The 22,532-nt window shown below is 38.7% G+C and overlaps 1 protein-coding gene and 1 long non-coding RNA gene across 4 annotated transcripts in view; one reads left to right on the top strand and one right to left on the bottom strand.

Annotated features, from left to right (window-relative positions):
- Positions 1–22,532, top strand: part of KIRREL3 (kirre like nephrin family adhesion molecule 3) — a 726,770-nt gene that overhangs the window by 601,769 nt on the left and 102,469 nt on the right. The gene's annotated exons all lie outside the window — the stretch shown is intronic.
- Positions 5,293–22,532, bottom strand: part of LOC141508070 (uncharacterized) — a 103,719-nt gene continuing 86,479 nt past the window's right edge. The window contains exons 7-8 of the long non-coding RNA XR_012474332.1: positions 7,413–7,513; positions 5,293–7,082 (exon numbers count right to left, since the gene is read on the bottom strand). This is a non-coding gene — a long non-coding RNA (uncharacterized LOC141508070). The remainder of the gene's footprint in view (positions 7,083–7,412; positions 7,514–22,532) is intronic.

The raw sequence follows: 22,532 nt of genomic DNA on the forward strand, positions 1-22,532 counted from the left end.
ATAATAGCTAATGTATATATGTATGTGTGTGTGTGTGTGTGTGTGTGTGTGTGTGTGTATAAATGCATTTACAAAAAGAGAGAGAAAGATACCTCTGATTGAGGTATCAGGCTAAACACTTTACATTGATCCTCATGACCATCTTGCAAGGTAGGTGCTCTTATTAGACCCATTTTACAAATGAGGAAATTGAGGCAAACAACAATTAATGTACTGACCCAGTATCACATACCTGAGAAGTGTCTAAGGCTTAATTTGAACTCAGGCTTTCCTGACTCTAGGTTCAGAACTTTATTCACCGGGGCCATCTAACTGCCTCATATATCCCAAACATGAACAAGCTGTGTAAAATCTTAGAGATAAGGGATGAAATGGTGAGTTTGGAAAAAGCTAGTACAACAGTTTGGTGAGAATATGCAGGACTGAGGTTACAAACAGTTGGTTGGAAGGGTGGTGATGCCCTCAACAGAGACTGGAGGGTTTAAGGGAAGAAGGGGATGAGGTCTGCTTTGGGCATGTCAAGTTTGAAATGGCAAGGATTCATCCCAGGGCAAGATTCCTAGAAGTCCATTGTCTATATGAAACTGGAGTTCAAAAGAGATATTATAGTGTGATTTGTGGATTCCATGGGGTGCATGGGAATGGATCCAGATGCAATATAGAAATAGGGGAGAGAAGAGAACCTAAAACAGAGTCTATAGGTAAACCTATGAGAAGGAGGCTTGATATAGCTGTTGATCTTAGTAAAGGAGAATAGTCAGAAAATAAAAAGATAGAATGGTATAAAGGATGCCCAGGGAGGAAATTGCATCCAAGAAGAAATGATAGCCTATGATGTCAAAAGCTAGTGATAAGTCCAGTAAAGATGGAATAGGAACTAGTCCAGTTATTTCACTGGTCTAGGGGAATCCAGGATAAACAAATTCCTTTTACCACTACAGGTTGGCACCTTCTTTCCTATTTATAATCTTAGAAAGCTGTCTAAGGCATCAAGAGGTTGAGTGATTTACCTAAAATGACAGAGCATAGTCAATTTGTATTAGAGGAAGAACTTGAACTCTTGGAATTGAGAACTGGAAAAAGGCCATCAGACTTAGCAGTTAAAAGTAGAATTATAACTTCTATTTAGAGGAAATAAAGGCAATTGGACCTTAATGAAAGAAGAGAAATATTGGGACAGCAAACAGAGACTAGAATAGAGTCATTGATCAAAGAATGATGGATTTTGCATGCAGTAGTAAAGGCCTAACTGGGATTAGATTATAAAAATTTGTAGCAAACCTGGGAGACAAGATTGAATAGGTATAATGAAGGCAGATGCTGACTATAACCCAGGGTTAGGGCTAAGCAAGGCATGAGTGTCAATAGGATAAGGGATGAAGAATGCAAAAATGGAGCCTGCATAGTTGCACTGGTTGACTGTAGGATCAAGGTTATGAAAGGAGGAACACTTCACACCCTATACAAAATAAGCTCAAAATGGGTACAGGATTTAGGCATAAAAAGTGATATCATAAGCCAATTGGGAGAACAAGGAATAGTTTACCTGTCAGATCTATGGAAAGGGGAGCAAAGCAGTTATGATCAAAGACTTAAAGAACATTATAAAATGCAAAAATGGATAATTTTATTACATTAAGTTGAAAAGTTTTTGCACAAATAAAACCAATGCAACCAAGATTAACAGGAAGACAGTAAATTGGGAAATAATTTTTAAAACTAGTGTTTCTGTCAAAGAACTCAGTTATAAAATATATAGAAAACTGATTCAAATTTATAAGAATGCAAGTCATCCCCAATTGATAAATGTTCAAATTCTCCAATAAAGAAATCGAAGCTATCTATAGTCATGAAAAAATGCTCTAAATCATCATTGATTAGGGAAATGAAAATTAAAATAACTCTCAAGAACCACATCACACCTATCAGATTGGCCAATATCATTAAAAAGTAAAATGATCAATGTGGGAAGGGATGTGGGAAAACCGAGACACTAATGCATTCTTGGTGGAGTTGTGAACTGATTCAATCTTTCTGAAGAGCAATTCAGAATTATGTCCAAAGGACAAAACTGTGCATACCCTTTCATCCAGCAATACCACTCCTAGGTCTGTATTCCAAAGACAGCATGCAAAGGATAAAAAAAACCCACATATACAAAAATATTTATAGCAACTTTTTGTAGTGGCAAAGAATTGGAAATTGAGGGGATACCCATCAATTGGGGAATGACTGAACAAATTGGAGTATATGAATGTGATAGGACACTATTGTTCTGTAAGAAACCATGAGGGACAGGACTTCAGAATAGCCTGACAAAACCTTGCATGAACTAATGCTGAGTGAAGTGAGCCAAACCAGAACATTATACACACTAACAGCAACGTTAGATTAGTGCTTTACATATATAATCTCATTTGAATTTACTCATTTCATCAGTGCAATAATGTCAGGGGAACAGTGAAGCCAAAATAGAGGAAGGGTACAAGGCATAGTGAAGATGAACAATCAGTTTAAGAGGAATGATATAGAGGGAAAGATGAAAGGAAAGAAGGTTAAGATCAGAGAGGGGGGACTTGAGTATTTTAGATCATGGTGGTACCTCAGTGATGGGTGATGGTGGATTTTAAAGCACACATTTGACAATGTCATTTCTTTTACAAGTGAACTCCAGGTGGCTCCCTAATATCTCTAGGATCAAATATCAACTCTTCCTATCTGGCATTTACAATTCTTTATAACCTGACACCTTTCTCTTTTTTCCAGTCTTCTAAGACCCTACTTCCCCATTCACTTCTTTGTGGTCCTGCCATATTAACCTATTTGTTGGTCTTCACACACAACGCTCCATCTCCTCTCTCCACACCTTCACATGTTTTCCTTCCTTACTTTACCTCTTAGAAACCCTGACTTCATTCAAGACTTAACTGAAGTGTTGCCTTCTAAAAGTGCTATTTCCCAGTCCCACTTCCCTCCCAGTTGTTAGTTCCTCCTCCTCTCAAATCTATCATTTATCTATTCCATGTTTCTTATATATAGAAACAGCTAAATTGTTCAGTGAAATGTGCTCTGAACCAGGAGTTGGGAAGTTCTGAGTTTAAATATAACCTCAGACTTTTGCTAGCTGTGTGGCCAGGGCAAGTCATTTAACTTCTGTCTGCCTCAGTTTTCTCAAGTATAAAATAGAGATAATAAAAGCAGCTACCTGATAGTGCTGTTATGAGGATGAAATGAGATGTTATTCATAAATTGTTTCTTTTTCTGTGATAGCATTTGGTAGGTGTTTAGTAAGTCCCCCCCTTCCCATCTTGTCTTAGATTACATCATCAATCAACATATATTTATTAATCACCTACTATGCTATGCTTGACTCTAGTGATATAGAAACAAAACTGAAATATGTCCTGCCCTCCTAGTGCTTAGAGTCTATTGAGGGGAACAAGAAGATTATTTGGGTGGAGGTACTAGCTCCCTTCTCAGGGACTGGAACCAAGGTGTTAGGACCGGAACCAAGGTTTGAAGAAAACTAGGGATTAGAATTTATCTGGTGATTTCAGAAATCCTAGGCTGGGTTTTCTCAGACCCTGGGCCTAGCAAATGCCATCTCCATGAGCAGGAGCCTAATCATCATCACTGACATTACATAAATGTACAAAGTGCTTTACATATATACTCTTATTTAATCTTCCCAGTAGCCCTTTGAGGTAGGTACCATGAGTTTTATTATCCTCATTTTATACATGAAGAAATGAAGTAATTTGAGTAACTTGCCTGTAGACTTATGGTGAAAAAATATCAGAAGCAGGATTTGAACCCAAGTTTTCCTGATTTCAAATCCAGTGTGCCTTCCTGTGTCCCAAAGTTACTCTATCACCTACCTGCCCTGCCTCCACCAGTGTGCTAGAAGGTCTAATAGGGAAATGGAGGACTAGGACATATGCTGCCTGGTGACATGATACCTCCACATATTGCAGAAAGTTTCAAGTCAAGGAGGCCTCCAAATCTCAGCCTTGAGAGAAACCCACTAAAAAAAACAATCAAGGAGCATTTATTAATCATCACGTAACATACGTATACTAGGGATACAAAGAAGAAGCTTATAATATAACAGTATCAGTGAAGAGAGGTAGAAAAGGCTGCCAACAGCAGCCACCACCTCCACTCCTGGCTATAGGCTCAGGACCAGTAGAGTTCCAAACCCAGTTCCTGAGATGGGCCAAGACTGGAGCATTTACTCTTCCTGATCCATTGGTGGTGGTTCCCATTCCCTAACTAGCTGGGCAAGTAGCCAAATGGTCCTCCATTGTTCATGATGGCTATTGCCAAGTATTTGAAGAGCTGACAACTGGAAAGGGATTAGCTTCATCCTACTCAGTCCAAGAGGTCAGAGTAAGCAATAATGAGAGGAAACTTCAGAGACCTAGATTTAAGTTTGATGTCATAGAAACCTTCCTCTTAATTGGAGTTCCAAAAGTGAAAGTAGCTGCTTTAGAAGAATGTGGGTTTTCCCCTCACTGAAGCTCTTCAAGAATGAGATGAATAACCATTTACTGAATCATACACAGAGGGGTCACAGATTTTGAACTAAGTGTCCAAGAAAAATTACGTGACTCCCCAAGATCACAGGGGTAGGATCGTGAAAAGATTCTAACTCCAAATTCAGTGTTCTTGCCAATCCTTGTTTTCAAAGGAATTCTTAACCAGGTCCTAGTTAAATTCAATGGCCTTCTGTGCTCTGGATTCTTATGCTAGTGGCAATCTTGAATCTGACCTCTCTAAAGTATCAGCCCCATCTACTAGAAAATGGATAGAAGAACTCTAGCACTATCTGCTTTGTGGTGGTATTTTTTAAGTGTGTATAGAGTTCTTATAGCTCTAGGGGGAGAAGGGAACAAGCATTTATTGAATACTTACTGTATGCTAGGCACTGCCAAGTACTTTACAAATATTATATAATTTGATCCTCTCAACAAGTTTCTGCAGTAGGATCTATTATTATAATACCCATTTTATAATTGAGGAAACAGACCAACAGAAGTCAAATGACTAGTCCAGGGGCACACAGTAAGAATTTGAGCCATTTTTTAACTCAAATCTTCCTGACACTAGGCCCAGCACTCATCCATTATGCCACTTACCTTCCTCTATATAAATGTTAAATAATTATAAATCTATTGTAAGTCTACCTGCCCAACAGGCATTACCCAGTGGAAACTCTGCCTTGAACAATGGTATCTTCTATTTTTTATTTTTGCAAGACAATGAGGTTAAGTGACTTGCATAAGGTCACACATCTGGGTAATTATTAAGTGTCTGAGGCCGAAACTCAGGTCCTCCTGACTCCAGGAATCTATCCACTCCAGGACTCTATCCACTGCACCACCTAGCTGCCCCACAATGATGTCTTTTATCAGTTAGACCATAAACTCTCCAAAGACAGAGACAATGTCATTTATATGGTCTGTACCTTGTGTGTGTGTTCTGAGTGACTTTATATACCCATTATCTGTTTAGTGACTATTGTATGATGATGGATGTTAATAGATGATGTTGGATGGATGTTGGATGATGATGATGGATAATGATGAATGATGATAGATGATGGTAGATGATGATGGATGGATGTTGGATGATGATGGATGAAGATAGATGATGTTAGATGATGATGGATGATGATGGTTGAACATAGACTGTGTCAGATGATGATGGATGATGATGGTTGAACATAGACTGTGTCAGATGATGATGGATGATGATGGTTGAAGATAGACTATGTTAAATGATGGATGGAAGTTGGATGATGATGGATGATGATGGATGAAGATCGATGATGGTAGATGATGATGGCTGAAGATAGACTATGTTAAATGATGATGGATAGAAGTTGGATGATGATGGATGATGATGAATGATGATGGATGATGGTGGATGATGATGGATGAAGAGATGATGTTAGATGATGATGGATGATGATGGTTGAAGATAGACTATGTTAAATGATGATGGATGGAAGTTGGATGATGATGAATGATGATAGATGATGATGGATATTGGATGGATATTGGATGATGATGGATGGTGATGGATGTATGTTGGATGGATGATGATAAATGATGATAATTGATGATGACTAATGATGACAATGATGATGATGATGATGATGATGATGATGATGATGATGATGATGATAGTATTGATGACAGTGAGCAATGAGACCTCTGGAGTTCTCTGGAATTGGAATGAGACAGGGGTGGTAAACTGCCATATTGTAAAAACAGAAGCAAGAGTCTCCCCTAGTCTCCCTCCTTCTCATTTTTCATCCTATTCTACGCCAATATGGTGAGATGGTTTCTTTTCTCTGAATTGAGGCCCATACATTGGAACAGGAAGGAAAAGGGCAAAAAAATTGCAAAAAAAAGCAACTTTCTCCTAAAGGCCCTCACAGGAGCTGAGATCTATCGATTATGGAGATACACTCAGTTCTTTCCTCCAAAAGAAAGTTTCAGGGATCCCAGAGGTCAGAGGATGAAATATTACTTGGTGTAAATCTTTTTCTTTTGAATTCACCTACGCTGAATGGCACCAAATAGCTAATCTTGTTTTAGGTGTTTGACACAATTCAGAGAATTGTTAGGCCCTATCTTTTAGAAACTTGCTGCCACGGTCCCAAAGCTCAGACTTCATACTCATATGGTGCTTGGGCCAGATATGGCCATCTGATCCCAGGGAATGTCAAATATTTTTAGCAAAAGAATTTTTAACCTAATTTATTAGAACAAAAAAGTCTCTATATCCTTCCCTACCTCCCCAGAGTAGTAGTAGGCCAGGCATAGTTACCACATTTTTCTAACGTGGTAGGAAAAGCAATGAATTTAAAAGCAAAGGACCTGGATTCAAGTACTGAATTTGTTTCTCATTACCTTTGGTAGAGGGCAGCTAGGTGATACAGTGGTTAGAACACCAAACCTGGAATCAGGATGACTCATCCTCCTGAGTTCAAATCTGGCCTCAGATACTTACTGTATGATCCTGAACAAATTATTTAATCCCATTCGCCTCAATTTCTTCATCTGTAAAGAGAGCTGGAGAAGTACATGACAAATCACTCCAATATTTTTGCCAAGGAAACTCCAAAATGGTGTCAAAGAGAGCTGGACATGACTGTAAAATAACTGAATATCAAGAGCAACAAGGAATAAACTATTTAAATTTTCTTGACTTCAATTTCTTCATCTGTAAAACAAGGACTAGATAATTTCTAAAGTTTACTCAAGTTCTATCTTATGATTCTGTTGTACTGGGGAGGGTCATAAGTGAGCACAGAATTTTTATTTGTAAAACTTCACACATATTTCTTTTCATATGCATAGTGAACTACTTGTGCAGAACTACTTACACTGCAAGATGTTTACCTATGTGCCATCTAGCTGCTAGGATCCTCAGCTGCACTCCCCCTCTTCCAGTCTTGTACCTTCTCTTGGTGAATATCATCATTGCATCGTTGTGGATACCCCTGCATTGGGGAGAAACATGAGCTCTCAGTCTTGGAACCAGTCCCTGTTAAGAACTTAGTGAGTTGTTAGAAATCTGACAGAAGTATTGACTCCCCTTGTCAGCCAGCAGAGAAGAATGAGATGCTTGGAGCATGACACCACCAGCAAAAGGGCTGTTGCTTTGTTATCGATTCCCCTAATGAAAAATGCAACATGAGGGGCAAGAAAATTTGCCAAAACAGAAAGAAAGAAGGCTCAAGTAGCCCTATTCTTAAGGAGCCAGGAATAGAACACCTACTTCCTAGAGGCACTAAGATAGGGGAAAGACAATTAGTCACCAAGTCAAAAATATGTAAGTACAGTTGAATCACCTGTACTTACAGTCAGAAAGACCAGAATTCAAATCTCGCCTCAATTTCAAGAGGCAAGATAACTCTGTCTGACCTTGTATAAATCATTTAACTTCTTACCCCTGGTTTTCTCATCTATAAAATGGAAACAAGAATAGCATTTACCTCACAGAGTTGTTGCAAAGATGAGATAAAAAATTTAAAGTGCATTGCAAAACTGAAGATATTTTATAAAACTTAGCTATTAGTATCAGAACACCTTGGGTTAAAGGCCCAGTCAATTCCATCTCTCTGACCTTCACTTCCCTCCATCACGATGAGGGATGTTAATAGTGAACTAGCTGCCATTCAGAGAACTAGTATGAGAACCAAATAACTAGTATGAGGACCAAATAAAATAATATATGCAAACAGATATAGAAAAAACTAACTGTAAAGTTCTATATAAATGTGAGCTATGTGGGTACTGATTTCTCAAACATCTCAGCTTTCCAATACAGAGACTTCCCGCCCCCCTCTGGATTCATTTGAAATATGCATCTTGTTTGGGACCCACAGAGGCTGATGGACAGGGAGGGAAACCTCTGGTGGCTAAAAATATCCCCTGACTTACTGACTCTGACCTCAGCCCAGTCCTGAGCAGAGGGTTTCATGGCAAATTATGGATTTAAAACTGGTGATGAATCTCCATTACAGCATGAAATGAGAAAGGAAAATGCCACTACATGGAAGCCTTCCCCTGGGTAGTGGCAAGGCAAAGGAAGAAGGTTGTGTTCAGAGGGAATAAAGAGGGAGAAGCAGAGAAAAAGACAGAAAAAGATGTAGAGGTAAGGGGTGAGACCAGGAGCTGCAGTCACCCCCTCAGCCTACTTTATCACACATCAGCAGGCAGAGGACAGAGGAATTCATTTGCTAGGCATTCTAATCAACTCATTGCTCTTGCTGTAGTTTTTTTTTTTGTTTTGGTTTTTTTGTTTTTTTTTTTTTTGGCAACCAAAAGCTTTGTGATTCCATTTAACTGTAGGAACAGACCAAGCACTTTCTCAGGCCTGAGGAACAGTGACTGGGTGAAGCAGACATTGCTGCTTCTCTGGTCAAAGTGGAGACTGCCCAGCTGCTCCAGAGATAGCATCCCCACAAAAGCCAAGGTGGTCACAAGAGGGCAGGCTGCAGGATTTGGTGGTCTTCCTTAGTGTCCCATGTTGGTAAAAATATAAATGAGAGGGAACGAAACAAAAGACACACACACACACACACACACACACACACACACAGATCTGAGGTTTGTTTTTTTTTTTTTTTGCAAGGCAAATGGGGTTAAGTGGCTTGCCCAAGGCCACACAGCTAGGTAATTATTAAGTGTCTGAGACCGGATTTGAACCCAGGTACTCCTGACTCCAGGGCCAGTGCTTTATGCACTATGCCACCTAGCCGCCCCTGGTTCTCTCTTTTTAATAAATCCAAACTCTAGATCTGTAGAGGTAATGGGCTCTCTGTTGGAGCTGCCACCAGTCTTTCTCCTCTTCCTAGTCCCTTTTCTTCTTCTTCTTCTTCCTCCTCATCCTCCTCCTTCTTTCTTCTTCCTTCTTCTTCCTCCTCTTTCTTCATATTCTCCTTCTTCTTTCCTTCCTCCTTTTCCTCCTTCTTTTCTATCTCCTTCTTTTCCTTCTTATTCTCCTTCTTCATCACACATACACATTCACATATGACTACAAACCCATATAGTTCTTTCTTGCCCAAAGGAAGAATTAATCCTTGGGCAAGTCACTTAACCCCATTGCCTTGCAAAAAATAAATAAATAAATAAACGAAAACTTCTCTAACCAAAGGAAGAATTAAAAGTCTCCTTCCCCTAAAAAGACTTAGAAAAAGTAGAGTTGAAACAAAGCTTTACTATATAATCAAGGGAAGAAAGTACATCAAACAAAACTAAGTACAACAATGATCAGATGTTACAAAAGCATAGAGGTGTTAATTCATTTTGTTCTGCCATACTGTGTCTTCCCACATGAGGCAAAGCAACCATCTAACTTTTCTCACTCCTTTCTTTCCCTCCCCTTTATAAAAGAGCACAATGAACAAAAGGTTGGAGCAAATTTCCTTATACCCACCAGATTATAGCAGTAGATGATTCAAAAATTGTGAGAATTCTGGAAAAGAAACACACAATTTGGGGGCAGCTAGGTGGTGCAGTGGATAGAGCACTGGCCTTGGAGTCAGGAGTACCTGGGTTCAAATCCAACCTCAGACACTTAATAATTACCTAGCCGTGTGGCCTTGGGCAAGTCACTTAAACCCATTGCCTTGAAAAAAAATCTAAAAAAAAAAAAAGAAACAAGAAACACACAATAACCCTTCTCAATAAGGTAATATTATTACTTAAAACATTTGGAATATATCCCAGGATCCCTACTATCCTTTGCCCAGGATGAGGGAGGAAAAGCCATTTCCTTACTCTCCAGAACAGCAGAGATGACATTCCAGCAGTCTCTATAGCCAGAACCCTCTTCCTAACACTATGAAGATAGATGTAGTGCAAAAGCTGTAGAACCTGTGGTACCTTTGAGGCAGCTAGGTGGCTTAGTGTAGAAGTGCTGGATTAGGAATCAGAAAGGTCCAAATTCTAATCTTGCCTCAGACACTTAGTAGCAAATCATGTTACCTTTCTGGACTTCAGTTTCCTTTTCTATACAACAAGGACTTTAGACTCAGTGGTCTTTTAGGTCCCTTCCAGCACTAAATCTGTGATCCAATGACCTACCTCACTGTGTTGTTATAAAAATGAAATAAAATAATGTATACAAAATACTTTATAAACTATAAAATACTGTAGCAATAGCAATTCTTTTTAATAAATGTTCTAAGACAGGTAGTCTGTGCTAGTAAATGTTTAACAACCAGCTTTCATGGATGAGGGGTGGAGTGTGTCAATGCCTTATACACTTTTTAAGTTTAATGTGGATTATTAGCATTTTCTCGACTTCTTGTGTTTAGAGTATCAGTCAACAAAACAATAAATCAGTTTCCTAAGTGTAAATGCTCATACTGTAAATTTAATAATATACTCTCTGGTTTGAGACTCCTTGGGCATAGAGAGAGGGACAAAAATTGGACCTGTGTTTTCATTAGCATAGGGAACTCCTAGATGAGGTAATTCCTTCTATACACATCAGCACCTGCTTTGAAACTTAGAGATTTGCTTAGAACATTGAAAAGTTAATGACTTGGCCAGGTTCACAGAGCCAGAGGCAAGATTTGAAACTAGTTCTTTATCCACCATGGAAGTGGGTTAATATAATCTAGCATATGTGGGCTGATGTTTATCTGATGAAAACAGTCATACTTTTCAGTGCAATAGCAACCAATATAACCTTGAGTTGCCAAGAAGAGATTCATGGTTCAAACCTTCCTTTAGTTGGACAACACTATGAATTAAACATTTAGTGTATACATAAATTTTTGTTAGTCATTGAAGAAATACAGAGAAAAGAGAAAATATTATCTGTGTTCTTGGGGAGGTTACAATAATCTGAGGGAAATAAGACCCATATACATTAAAAAAAATAGAACCCATACATGTCTACTGTGAATGGCATTGTCCTGATCAACATTTTTTTGCCAATAACATAATCAGGATATTATATCCAAATCCCAATGTAAACTCTATGGCACCATTTGACTGGTGACTTACTTGTGACACCATTCCTATGAAACTAACTGCCCCCCATAGTGTTATTTCACCTAACATCATCCTTTGATTAATGATGTCAGGTTAATTGACAGGACTACAGATGTTTAGCCTGAAAAAGAGAAGACTTGGGGGGGGGAGGGAGATATCATAGACAGATCCAAATCCTTGAAAAGTGGACAGGAATTAAGCATTCTCTTTTGATTTAGGGATTAAAGCTAGGATCAATGAATAAAAGTTATAAGAAAGATTATCAGAACAAAACATGGGGGTGGCTAGGTAGCACAGTGGATAGAGCACTGGCCCTGGAGTCAGGAGTACCTGAGTTCAATTCCAGCCTCAGACACTTAATAATTACCTAGCTATGTGGTCTTGGGCAAGCCACTTAACCCCATTGCCTTGCAAAAAACCTAAAAAAAAGTAAAAATTTTCTAGGAATTGGAGTTGCCTCAATAGTAAAAGAATATGCTTCAAAAGATAGAGTTCCCTGATACTGGATGTATAATAAGGACAGCTCGTTCATAGGAAGAAAGGAAGGAGAGGAGAGGAGAAAAAGGAAGTTGGAAAGAAAAGAAAATAAATATATATTGTAAAGTGCTAAGGACTTTATAAGTATTATTGCCTTTAATCCTCCCAATGACCCTGAGTAATAAATGCTATTCTTTTTCCCATTTTGAATTTGAGGAAACTGAGGTAAACAGAGGTTAAGCCACATGCCAAGGATCACACAACTAGGAAGTATATGAGGCTAAATTTGATCTCCGATCTTCCTGACTCTAGAGCCAGTATTCTATTCATTATTACACCCTTCTGCCTCCAAAATCAATCAATCAATCAATGCACAAGCATTTATTAAAGACTATGATAGGTACTGGAGATATAAGTACAAAGGAAAAATATATGTGGCAGAAATCCAACTTGCTTCTTTAAACTGTCAAGTCATTTGTAAGTTTATGAAAGGAAAATAGGTTACCCCCTTATTTGGTTGATAGAGAGGAAGAATCAGTTTGTCTTGGGAGGTGGCATATAGAGGTATGGTAGCAGTTGTCCCAACTTAAGGAGATATAACAAGATTAGGATAGAGAGAGGCAGAAGATTTGGGGGGGGGGGGAATGCCACCAGTTAGTTACAGTTGTGAGAGTTTCTTCCTTCTTAGAAACTTCATCATTCCATCTTTGAGGACTATTGTAGCAGACTTTTGTACCCTGTGGGAAGCTGGGGTCAGACAACACCAAGACCCTATGACTTTGAACCCAACAATAGTAACTTCCTCTAGCTGTATTAAACCATACATGTAACATATTCTGATGGGGATGTTGAAATGAGTTGGAAGTAATCATGAAAGTTAGAAAGAATCATATGGCTCTTTCTGGAAGAGAAAGATTTGAAGCAGCCTAGAGGAAAGATGGGTATACAAGTTTTGTTTTTTAAAAATGCAAAAGTGGGAGCAAGCAAACCATGAATGTAGGGGAAAGTCAGTTTGCCTAAAAATAAAAAAAATACAGGTCAGGTAATACTAAGAGATAGCAGCAATTAGATTAGGAGGTGGCTGATAGACTGATAGAACACAAAATCTTAAGAGTTGGAGAGAACTTAGAAATCATCTTGTCCAATTTCTAACAAATTAATAAGAGGAATAATTAGTAGGAGAGCATGAAGCTCATACTTGAGTATGAATTTAAATATTAAAAATAATAGGAAGTTGGGGACAGCTAGGTGGCACAGTAGATAGAGAACCAGCCCTGGAGTCAGGAGTACCTGAGTTCAAATCCGGTCTCAGACACTTAACAATTACCTAGCTGTGCTGCCTTGGGCAATCCACTTAACACTATTGCCTTGCAAAAAAAAAAACTAAAAATAATAATAATAATAGGAAGTCAAACCACTTTGGGCAGCCAGGTAAGAGCAGAAAGGATAATGAGAAGCCAATAGGCTATAATCCTTCATCCCAAAGGGAGTTATTCCCATGAAGAATCAAGATAAGTTTTGATGAGAGAGTTGGAATTGGGTTGAATTAATACTTTAGTAATGAGAAATTTGTATGGTTTCAATAGATTTCTACAGTGTCTTTTCCTGAAACCCCTCACAGGATGTATAATAGAAAGAGCTGAGATAGAATGAGAGATGAAGAAAGACAGGTAAAGAAAGACAAACATGGCAAGAAACAACTTGGAAGGTGCTAGACTAGTCATAAATCAGCCAGATAGTACTCACTCCAAATTTGGCTAAATGTGGGGAAGATTTTTAAATACATCAATAGACAAAGATCCAAGAGGTAGGCAGAACCAGGGCCCAGCAAAGGTTTGGGGAAAAGGAACTAACATTCTGAGGTCAGATCCAACAGAAAGTAGGAGGCAGCAATGGAGTTTCAGAAGAACATGGCTGATAAGAGTTCTCATGAGAGTTCAAGGAAAGCTAGCTAGATTTATTATCTTTGATCTCATTTCTTACCTAGCCTTTATTCATTAAATAAGTATTGCCTCAGACTAAGTGAGACTAAGAAAGATCATAATTTAGAAAGGTTGCATCCTAGGCCATCACCAGTATTCTTAACTTTTGTCTTGCCACTGGATTTCTATGACTCTGGAGGAGAGACTGACTTAGTTCTGCCTCTCTGAAATCCAATTCATACACAAGTCATCATACTATTGAGGTCATTGGACCTTTTCAAGAACTAAGGACAAACAACAACTAGAACTAGCAAGTTCCTTATGATCAAAACTAAGGCAGTTAATTTTGGTAGTACTCAGTATACATCACCCTTTTATATAAATAAGTTATAATTTGCTCTTCCCTTATAAATAAAAATCCCTCTTGCCCTCACTATGTGTTGGCTGGTAGTAGGGACCTGGGGAAAGGGAAAGTATTTTCCCTATTCAGGAATGTTAATAATGCACTGACTTTCATCCTGATAGACTTACCATCATGGAAGCATGTGCTTTGAGTTGTTTGCCCAGAAGTGGGGATGAGTTGTGGAATATTAGAACTAGAGAGATTATGAATTATCTATTAGAGTGCCATCATTTTAGTAATGAGAAATCAAATCAGAGAAGTAATGTGATTTACTCAAGGTCACACTGGTCAAAGTCAGGAATTATATTAAGATCTTCTTACTATACTTCCAAGTAGAGGCTGAAATGGGAACGGAATAAGCATTTATAGTGTCCATTCGGTATTAGGCTATCCTATGTGCTTTACAAATATTATTTCATTTAAATCTCACTACCATCCCCAGGGGTAGCTATGTGCTATTATTCTCATTTTAGAGTTGTGGAAACTGAGTCAAACAGAGGTTAAGTGACTTGCTAAGAGTTACACAGCTAGTAAATGTCAGAGACCAGATTTAAATTCAGGTCTGCCAATTTCCAGGCCCAGTACTAAATCACCAACTTCCCGAAAAGGAGATTAACTATTCAATATGCCAGAGAACCTTGAGCTTCACACTGGTCAGGGTTTAATTGAATATAGAAGTGTTATGGGACAAGTTAGCCCTTTTGAAACAGGTTTAAATATAATCCCTGCCTCAGGAAACCCATGGATTCTATGAGATCTCAGAGTGTGCTGGTAGTTCCCCAGTAACTCCCTGAGCACCTTTACCTCAATAAACATCATCAAAGGAGATAACACAACTCTAGGTATGAATGGCAAGTCCAGAAGCTGCCCTCATGAAGCTTGCCAGCTTTAGATAAGATAGGAACTAGTTTTTAAAGTCCCCACTCAGTTGCACCCACTTTCCACCTCCATTCAGAAGCTAGAGTCCCCAAATCAGCAGTGTCCATTTTCCATTCCATTAAGTCTCATTATCTGGGGATTGACTGCTTGCTTTCTTCCCAGCCACAATGAACCCTCTCAATTATGCTGGTCCTTTCCATGAGTATTTACTTTTGTAGGAGGTTCATAGGAACCCACAAACATGCAGCTATTTCCTGCTCTCCAAAATAAATAAATAAATAAGCTTGTAGCCCGGAGAAGCTGGCTTCCAAAAAACTGTCACATTTTCACAAGTCGATCAAGGTGTTTGCAAATGTTTATATAAAAGCAACAGTTTTCCATATGCAAATATGTCAAGAATAACATTGGCAGCTGAGAAGGCACAGGGTGCCAAAAATGCGGCTGGAATCACAGATGTGGCAGAAAGGAAACAGGGGGAAAACCCTGCTGGACATGCTATTGGGTCTGACTCTACTACCAGTGTCCATGCCCATACCTTTGATTGCTGACATGGGGGAAAGAGGATGAGACTTCTTTTTCTCTACCCATTCTCCTATTCTCTGCTGAAGAAGTCACTATGTGATATATGGGCTTAATTGAAGTCTTGAGAAAGAGGGAAGTAGTGGCCAAGTAGGCAGAACTAAACCCCAATCCTTAACCCTCAGGGTAGAGAGAACTGGACATAAAATGAGGGAGTGGAGGGAGGAATCACTAAGGTATGATTTGCTAGACCTAGCCTAGGCTGCAAAGACATATGAGGAGCAATGTGGTGTAGTGGATAAAGCCTTGGACTCAAGAATAAAGGCATTCAAATCTTGACTCTGGTGTTTGCCAGCTTTGTGACCAAGACAAATCATTTACCTCTTCTGTAAAATAAGCAGGTTGGATTTAATGGACTCTAAAGTCACCTCTATCTCTAAATCTACAATCCAGTGTGGGTTTTCCTCTTTCTCCTTTTAGTACTGAGTCAGAGAAGCTTCTTAGAACAGCCTTGATATCAGATCTGTAAAGCATCTAACCCAACCCCCTCATTTTACAAGTGAGAGAAAACTAAAGACCTGGAATGGATGATATGATTTATTCAAATCAATGCCAGAACTTGAACAAAACCCAGGCTTACTGTTTTCCAGACTGTCCAGTTTGCCACAGTGCCTCTTAGTGAAAATGTGACATCTGTTCCTACCCACTTCTGACCACATGCATTTTGGTCCTATTGGATATGGGATTTGGTCATGGTCTTTCTCTGGGATGTCTGGAACATCCTCCATTTCCAACTTGGTTCTGCCCTTAGAATGGAGATTCATTGTTCCAGTAGTCTCTGCATTGGTTCTGGCTTCCACCCACCCCCAATTCCCTGAGTTTTATCTTATTGGCACATTTTAAAATCTTCATGACCCATCAAGAATAATAACCAGCCCTGACTGGGTTCTTACACTCTACACACAAATTGGATCTAGGTAGCTAAGATGGAGAAGCAATAGAATCAATGTAAGATTTAGAGTCCTGAGTTTGAATCTTTATTTTGCCATGTACTATCTATGGTATCTTATGAGAACTATTCCTTGATCAACTTGTAAAATGTAGACTAGGGGCTTAATATGCTATTTTGGGCAGAGACAGAGATAAAGAGTCAAGACAGAGAGAGAGAGAGAGAGAGAGAGAGACAAAGAGATAGAGAGAGATATGATTACCTCCCCAAGGTAAACACTCATGGATGGGACCAGAATAATTGAGAGAATTCAGTGTGACTGAGACAGGAGCAAGCAATCAATCCCCAAATAATAAGATTCAATAGAAAAGAAAAAGGACATTGTTGATCTGGGGACATTAGCTTCTAAAGGTGAGGTGGAAAGTGAGTTCAGGTAGCAAGAGTGAGGGAGAAAAATAAGGGGAGAAACAGATGAAATGTTGATAGCTACAAAGCACAGAGATGTTCCTTTTTTTTCTAGTTGGTGCTGACCCAGCTCCTAGGCAATAGAGAGACATGAAGTCAAAGAAGTTCCAAGTATAAATCTCACCTCAAATACTACTAACTACATGAACCTGGGCAAGTCACTTAACCTCTCTCAGTCTCAGTTTCCTCATTTGTAAGATCAGTATAATGATAGCACCTACCTCCTAGGGTTGTTGCGAAGATCAAATGAAATAACAGAGTAATATATGAATGTCAGTTCTTATTACTATTGTGCCCAATACCAACCCCCATGGTTGCCTTTGTTTTTCCTCCTTTCCCATTCTCTTTCCCATGCACTCCACAAGTTTCTAATCCCCCCTTCTATTATTCCTGCTGCCCTCTTCATCCAAGGGGAAGAAAAAAAACTAGCTTATCTACCTAGAAGACAAGTCTTTGGGTTTTTGTTTTTGTTTTTTATCAACATACAAATCTTATCTGGACTGGTTCAGGTGGAAAGAGTGAGGGAGAAAAATAATTAAGAGAGAGACAGGTGAAATGTTGATGTGGTTATTACTTAAGTACCTCTAAGCTCTTAGTTTATGTTTTTACAATAGTGACACGCAACAAGGGGGAGCTCAGCTGTGCCGATTATCTAAGCCACACACCCGCTCACCCCACCTCTCTGCCACCCATAAATCTTATTAAACGGGTTCCGATGGCAAGACAGAAATATAATTAAGGCGAAGGTGGGTGAAATGTTGATGTTATTACTATAATGCAGCAGACTGTTTAGTTTCTACACTGATGAAATGCAACCAGGGGGAAATCAGTTTTAAAGATTACCTTTCCAAAGATGCAAATGGGAAGGCCAAAAGCAGGGACTCACTAAGGAAACTGCATCCAACTAGGAAACATTTTAAAGTCTGTGCCAGTCTCTTAGGGGCTTTTAAGACCACAATTTACCTTTTGACTGCATTCTATTTTCTCCCAAATCCTTTATTTTCCACTTATTTACTGACTGGAGACTTGGCACCAAGAAAAAAATTTTTTAAAATAAAACAAAAAGAGTGATTCTCTAGCCGCTGGTCTTAAAAATCTATAGAAGGAATGATTCTCTGGAGAGAGGTTATTTTAGCTCTCACTGTGAACCAGTTCTTAATTGAATTGTTTTCTCCTCTTGAGATGTTGCAACCTGCAAATGACACAGGTCCTCACTTCCTCCCACTGGAGATACCCAGCCCTCCTAAATCATGACCTTAAGAGGGTATCTTTGCCCTACTTAGGTCAAGCACAAGATGGGCCTCATCTTTCTTGCTTGAAAGGATATCCCAGGTGCCAGGTCCTTGGGCATAGTATGCTAGTGGAGGGTGTCGATAATTCTCTTCATTTTGATGATTCAAGAATTGATAGTGTACCTTATCTGTCTCCAACACAATTATAAATTGTGATAATAACAAAAAATAAAATATATAGAAATATCTCACATTTCTATAAAACTTTAAAAAATCACTTTCTTCACAGCATTTTTGTCACATTGTTAGTGCCCAGTATCATAATCTCCTATTTGAAGATGAGGAATTTAAGCTGGAGGTAAAAATGACTTGTCCACAAAAACAGAAATATGATATCCAAGATTCAAATCCAGATCTTACTCCCATATTCTGTGCCCTTTTCCTTGAACTACACCACCACAATGAGACTGGTCCCTACCTACAAGAAGTTTACATTCTAAACAAGGAGACAAGACTAACACATTTTATTGCATATAGACAAAACTAACATGTGAAATAGAGAATTATACATAACAGAGTACTTTTCTATACTTTATAGAAAAACACTAGGAGAGCTCTATGAAGAGGCCTAAGGGACCTCTCAAATTGTATGGCTCCCACAGGACTCAGATCCCTCCTCCCGGGCTGGTCCTTGGAGTCTTATCCAGAATATCTTCTTTGATTCTTCCTATAGCATGAGGCCCAGCTGCTTGACCTACCATAGCTTTCTCATACTCATGCTTCTGCCTAGAATGTCTCTTTGGATGGCCATTCATTCATCCTCCTTCCTCTCCCTGAATTGAACCACCTAGGAAGATTTAGCAAGGATTTTATTTACAAAGAAAGAACAAAGTTTATACCATACACTTCAGGTACAAAAACTCAGCATGCTCTGAAATTAACAGATAAGTGTATCTGGCTTTTACTAAAGTTCCTAATCCCAGCTGGTTTTATCCTGAATTCTGTACAGCCACAGTCCCAGCTACTAGGAGGCTATAAAGCCTATATGTGAAAGAAGTTCCTTCTCTCTCTCTCTCTCTCTCTCTCTCTCTCCCTCCCTCCCTCCCTCCTTAACATACTCCACCACCCTCATGAATCAGCAAGAGTCTAATGTCCTGTCAGGAGATAAAAAAAAAATGATACCTGTCAATTATTGGTAGCTACATGAGTCCTCCACCCAAACTATCATTTTGTTAAAACATTAGAAATGGATGAGATCAATATAAACCACAGTTGTCGGTAAAGGTTTCATGGAACAAGAGAGATTTGAAATGAGTCTTAAAGGAGGGTTAGAATTTAGACAAAAGGATCAGTTCTATAAATAATAGAGGGAGGGCAAGTCCCTTTTCTGCAAAGCTCTATTTCAATTCTTGATAGGAAAGGTTAATTTCTTGTCTCCTGACCCACTCCACACCCTTCTGTGCTGCCCTAATGACCCTTCACACACACACACACACACACACACACACACACAGGGTTTTCATAGGCTCACAGATTTAGAGCTAAAAGGAATCATCTTCTTAGAGGTCATTACATCCAAATCTCTCTTTTACATATGAGGGACTGAGACTCCTAGAAGCCAGGTCATAAGTAGCTATGGCAAGATTGGAACCCAGATCTTCCCAACTCCAAATTCAGAGCACTCTTCACTATCCCATTCCAATCTCTCTATTCATTCCTAGAAGCAAAGCTTAGACATCCTTTGCCATCCTGCTCAACACAACTTGTCCCTCTCTTCTATGGAAATACTAAGGAACATAGAAAGGAGCAGAAAGGTCCAATAGACTCTGAGTGTTTCCATGCAGTCCATCATTCTAAACCTGCTAGACTGACTTACCACAGTTTGAAAGAAAGAGTTACCTGGAATGGGTCCGCAGCCTTAGCAGTTCCTTACAGGACCTGTCACAAGCACTACTATCCCAGAAACTGGATATACAGATAACAAAATTAAGACTCTGCCCTCAAGGATGTTGCTTTCTACTGGGGCATTTAATATGTTCCCAAGTAAGGAAAATGCAGAATAGATACAAAATAGATACAAAGTTTTGTTTTTATTGAGGGGGTGGGGGGGAACTGTAACAATTGGAAGAAATGGGGAAGAATTTTGTGAAGGAAAGGGTACTTGAGCTTTGCCTTGAAGGGAGATGAGATTTAAAAGGCAGAGGTATGCAAAGGCATGAAAGCAGATAGGATTTCATGCACAGTGAATATAGCAAATAGACTCCTTTGACTGGATAAGAAAATGAATGAGAAGGATTAATATATAATCAGCCTAGAAACAGTGGTTGAAGCTAAATTGTAAATATGCTTGAAACACCAATCAAACAAGTTTGTATCTTATCCTAAAGGCAGTAGGCAGTCACTGAAGTTTCATGAGCTGGCATATGATATAAACTTATACTTTAGAAATGTCAATTCAGCAGTGAAGGATTAATTAGAAGAGGGAGAGATGAGATGCAAGGAACTTTTAGGAAGTAGTGTAATGGTCCAGGCAAAGGATGATGAGAGAAGGCCTGGATTAGTGTGGTTGAGGTGTAAATGCAATGAGGAGCACTAATAAGAAAGATGTTGAGCAGACAAAATTGTCAAGACTTGGCAAGATTGGGTGTGGGAGGTGAGAATAAAGAGTTGAGAGCAACAACTCAAACCATGGTGATTAAGAGATGATCTGGCAGTGCCTTTACTAGAAATGAAGAAGTTGGGATGGTATGAGCTAAGAGGAAAAGATCATTAGTTTTGTTGGATACATTAAGTTAGAAGTGTCTATGATTACCCAGTTTGAAATTTCTTTTAAGTAGATGGAGATGATAGAACTAGAGTTCAGAGGAGAGTTTAGATCTGGATATCTATAAGATTTATCTTCATAGTTGAATCCTTTGGAACTGATGATATTTCAGAGAGAACACAAGAAGAGAGAAGAAAAGAGAAATACCTAGGAGACGACGAAGCTTAGGGGAGTGAGATGTGTACAGTAATTCTCCAAGGGAAATTAAGAAAAAATGAATGCCCACATAAGAAAAGATAGTAATGGATCACTATCATGAAGATCCAGGGAAAAGAAAATATCCAGAAGAAGGGAATGATTCACAGTGTCAAACCCTATAGAGAAGAATGAAGACTGAGAAAATACCATTCCATTTAGTAGATCTCTTAACAGATCTAGATCTTTTGTTATCTAGATGAAATTTTAGGAACTCTCAGTGACTATGGGGTGATCATTCTAAATATCAGATATCATTGTTCAGTAAAAATATGGGAATGACTGTCAATACTGCCAAATCAGGAAGATATTAGATCGGTTCTTGTTCTTCATTATCAAAGAAGATCAAAATGATATCACTGTGTTTGAGACAAATTGCAGTGTTAAGGTACTGTATGGTTTCTAATGTAGAAGTCACTAAGATTATAAATTCATACAGGGGCAGCTAAGTGGTGTAGTGGGAAAAACTGAAATCAAGAGGAGTTGAGTTCAAATTCAGTAGCAAACCCTTACTAACTTTATGACCTTGGGCAAGTCATTTAACTCCATTGTCTTAAATGATTGACTAAATAAATGAATTAATTAATTCATACAAAGTGAGATTTTCACCTCTCATTCCTGGGTCAAGGCAACTAATAATGCCTTCAGAATCAATGAAACACAGAAGCTTCATTCTTAATTGAAAGGGAAATAGTAGAGGATGGTTGAAAGAGTACTGTGTTCTGAGAAAGAGAACCCTGGTTTAAGTCCCAGCTCTGACATTTAATAACTTAATTTCTCTATGTTTTCTTATCTGCAAAATGAGGGCAATAGAATAAAGAACTTCTGAGGTCCCTTCCAGCTCCAAATCTATTAACTATGATTCTAACAAAGAAGACTTGACTTCTAGCCTTGGTTTCTCCACTAATTGCTTGTGTGATCTTTTCCTGTCCAGGCCTCAATTTCTGCATCTAGAATAATGATAATCACTCACTTTTAACTTAAACAAATATCAACAAAGCACTAAACATGTACTTTCTAGTTAGAAAATTGCAACAAAAGTGTGAGGTTGTTGCCACCAATATTACTAGTAGTATTAGTGGCACTTAGTAACACTAAGATTTTTGGGTCATCCATATTATCCCCATTTTACAGATGGGGAAAGT

This window comes from Macrotis lagotis, chromosome 1 (assembly GCF_037893015.1).
Source record: "Macrotis lagotis isolate mMagLag1 chromosome 1, bilby.v1.9.chrom.fasta, whole genome shotgun sequence".
Classification (NCBI taxonomy): domain Eukaryota; kingdom Metazoa; phylum Chordata; class Mammalia; order Peramelemorphia; family Peramelidae; genus Macrotis; species Macrotis lagotis.